Raw genomic sequence first — 4,340 nt, forward strand, 5'->3', positions numbered from 1 at the left:
TTCCAAAGTCCCTTCGACCCCCTCACCTGCTATTTCATGGTCCCCAGTGAATATGTAGGATTTCACTTTTCTCAGTTCTTCTTGTACATACCACACTTTGCCTCTGCCTTCAACAAAATAACTTTTCTGAGGTTATTGTATGTACACAGTAAAATGTTAAGTGTGTACATACAATAACTGCAGAAGAAAATGAACTGTTGCATCATACTACACATGGTCCCAATTGTGCTCATATGTACTCTGTTAGAGTTGTATTAACACATTTTACTGTGTTTTTTTGACATCTTACTGATTCTGTCGTTGACCCCCTTCTCAGTACTGCAGATTGCATCCCCCGTATCTCCTCGTCCCTGTCAATCTTCAAAAATTAAGTCCACTTCTATCTGGGAGGTTAAAGAGACCTGTGGAGCTGGGAAGACGGCAACATAAGTTTGAAGGTATTTGCATATTTATGCCCAAATATGCAATTACTTTTATAGACTGTCTAAGCATGCTTTGTTCATTCTGAAATTGCATGCTACTAGTTGTGAAATCCTAAAGCAGAAGTGATGGTGAGAACAGCTTTTTTTTGCAAGAGAGAGAGATCACTTCTCCATTCCCCAATTTTCTCTTTCATCACATAATTAGAACAGCATATTTTGGTGCTAGTACAGGGACACAAGTTCATTTCAGGATATCAAATATGGGCAATCAAATGGCAAACATGCCACATTAATCTTTCTTATTAAAAATGGATCACAACATGCTGTTTATTTTGTGCAGTCCCAAATTACATTACATTACATTGCAGGCATTTACCAGATGCTCTTATCCACAGCAGCAATTTTTTTCACATAGGACTTTACATTGCATCCATTTATACAGCTGGATATATAGCTGAAGCAATGCAGGTAAAGTACCGTGCTCAAGGGTACAATGGCAGTGTCCTACCTGGGAATCAAACCTGCAATTTTTAGATTACAACACCAGCTCTGTACCCATCATTTGAATACTCTGCACATTTGCTTAAAATGTGATTGGACAAGCTCCATTTACTCTCTATGGCAAAGATGAGCCCTTACTATGCTGAGCCAGGGATAAGGCAAGTTAAATGTATTGTAAATATATTAAAGGTAATTTGTAATTGCAGCTTGATCACCAGCAGGTGGCGATAGTCTCATTCTGAAGATTTCATGTCTGCTTCAGTTGGATCAGTTTTTCTGTAGACAAAGGAATTCTCAACCTTGTATCCTATACAGTCTAAACACAAAGGAAATGATGAAAAGAATCAGAAATAGGACCTGAGTCTGAAAATAACTGCTTTTTTTACAGTGTGAAGAATTTAACACCGGGGCAGTGTGAAACCACAAAAGTAGATATAGAAATTTTTCTGAGGAATGTGTTTTGAAAGATTTTACTCAAGTGCTGCAGTGGATGGTAAAGCGTTCTGTGATTACTGTCTTTACTGTCTAGTATCTACAGCATCAAGCTAATGTGATTCTTCGGCTGTTTAGAGTTTGGGTTCAAAAGCACAATGATAACACAGTATGTGCCTGTGAATATCATGAACTCCATTATTTTGAGTCATTGACTGAAAACTGAATGTTACATACAGCCACTTTGTTATTTTACAGTACTGAACAAGGTCTGTTTGAATACAGTAATTGAGCCCTACTCAGTTACTTTGAACGTCTTCTATCAATTTGTATTTATTTAGTATTACCATAATCAGTCCTTTCCTCGGTTAAGATACAGTACAAGCATAATATAAAATTGTTTGTTATTGGTGGAATGCAGGTCAGCTGGTTGCCTGGTGATGAAGACATCAAACATGCCCTACACAGGACTGGCATCCAAATCAGGTTTGGATTGCAAAGGTGTTCTCCACCAGCCTTGCAGCCAGTAAACCATGTAATCCTGCTCATTAGTATGTGTAGAGTCTTGTGCTGGATGTAAGAGTTTATTTACTATTTTGCCTTTTGTACCTGTTATATTCCTCAAATATAAACTGACTGAAGCCATGGTTTTCCACAAATTTTGATCAACCTTCAAAAAAATAATAATGATAGTCAGTATCCCTCACAACTGTGCTCACCAGTAACCTGAAGAACAAGCTTTTGAAGAACTTAATTACACATTAAGTTCTTCAAAATTACACATGTCCAAGGTGTCGTTTTGAATTATCCAGCACCGGCTACATTGGGCATTTTCCATGAGACACAAATGCCTGGAGAATGACGCCGGAGAATGCACTATTGAGGGAGCTGTCAGACAGGTTTGGTCCAGCCAGGTCCCTCCCTTGTTGCTCAGCCTGAAGCCACCATCCTGTATGGCAGCATACCACTGGCACTGTGGAGCAGAGGGAACACGCTCCACACCCCACCTGTCAGACAGTGGAAATGTAGCATATTTCTGCTACAGGGCAAATGTGTCACCCAAAAAATGAATTAGTGCCATTTTTTACTCATAGACATAATTATTTTTTGAACTGAATTTAATTTATCATCACGATAAAAATGTTCTGCAAATATGAATACTTAATACTTAATTTACAGTTATCCTGTAAATGGAATATAACATATTTGAGATATCATCAACAATCATGATTTTAACTAAGTCAATATAGCAGTTTTTGACTGAAGATCCTTTGTCTCATGGAACATGGTCTTGTGTTTTACAACTCTTAAGAAAGCATATACAAAATTGTGCATTTGTCCCAAACTCTGGCTATTTTAAATGGGAAATATTGCCCAAAATGATGCTGCCCACCCACAGAAACTGAGCAAAGATGATTCAGTGACACAAAATCAGTGTTTGAAGATATGAGCTAAGTGATATGAGCAAAGATAAGTTTGATCCACATTATAAGGTGCATAATGGGCAAGTCCACATGTACTGTATAATAAAAACACAGGGTGAATTTCTAGTTTGTGCATCATAGCCCTAACAATATATATATATATATATATATATATATATATATATATACTGCCCTGTGATGTTCTAGTCTTTAGATATTCATTTAGGGAGATATAATACATGAATGCAACACATTAGTTATTATTCAACAAATAGATATGCTACAATTTGGGCACATTTGTTTTCTAGTAAATATCAGGCCATATCAAAATAGCTGGTCCAGTGTGTAGATTCAGCCAAACTAAAGCATGTCATTCTCACAGAGGCAGACCACAGTGATATATGACTGGGGACAGAGTGAAATGTAAAATGGTATATTAACCACAGAGGAATGCAGACATGTCAAACCAAAACCACCAAGCTCTTTGACATTGTCTTCCTGACGGTAGCATTTTGATACACACAAATCTTTTGGTCTCCACTGAATGCAGTGCAAGAGAGTGGAATTGAAACAGTGTGACATTTGACAAATGTGCCTAATACACAAATCTCTAAAAGACTGAGACCCAGCCCCCACTGCATCACAAACTTTGCTGTTGTGAAGGGCTGCACCAACCAGGGTGCTACTGTATTTCAGCTGCTGGGTGCTGCTCAGCTCCTCTAAGCTGAAGGTGAAAATCTGACAGATGGGGGATAGGATGCATCATGACATTGTTGCCCAGAGAAAACTGTAGAGGGTGGGCAGTTTTTTCCACATGAGGCTCAAATCCCTTTGTGAAGGAGACCATCTACTATTCCCCAATGAGATCGGAGCATAGCATTACATTACAATGACTTGGCAGACAGTTATCTGTTAAATTGTATAGTTCAGTTTTATTAAAGTGGTATATAATAAGAGGAATATACATATAACGAATAAAATAAACTGTAATAGACGATACATTTTTATATATGGAGGCACTCAAAATGTATTTTCCAATACATGCCAATATATGGATATTTTTGGTTAATAACATTATTTGGTTGCATTCAGGTGTGTCCATCTGAGATAATTGGGATATGTTCAGATATATTCCAAAGCTGCGATTCAGAATTTGTTATGTCATATATTGCAATATATTTCAATTCGTTTGCTTTGAATGACAGTATATTGTATGTTTTAAGTACAGTAAAACAGGCTAAAATCTACTGTATCTCATACGGGTAAGGTCGCCACGCTACCAAAATTATACAAAGACGAACCATCCATAATAAACTCGTGCACTCTACCCAAAAACTAAATTCATGCACAGTGATCCGAATTTGCGTTAAATCCCGCGCACCATAACGCTCAAACACCTTCTCTTTTGAAGAACTCTGCGCAGCTGCGGGAAACGCGGCTCACTGTGGACTCCCTCTAGCATTTCTCAGCCTCCGGTAGGATTCCCTCTGGTGTGACGCGATGGAGGGTGGCTCCCATTGGCTGGGGGCAAAAGACGAATTCTCCATTTATGGATTGTTTG

This window comes from Anguilla anguilla, chromosome 5, assembly GCF_013347855.1.
Source record: "Anguilla anguilla isolate fAngAng1 chromosome 5, fAngAng1.pri, whole genome shotgun sequence".
Taxonomy (NCBI): Eukaryota; Metazoa; Chordata; class Actinopteri; order Anguilliformes; family Anguillidae; genus Anguilla; species Anguilla anguilla.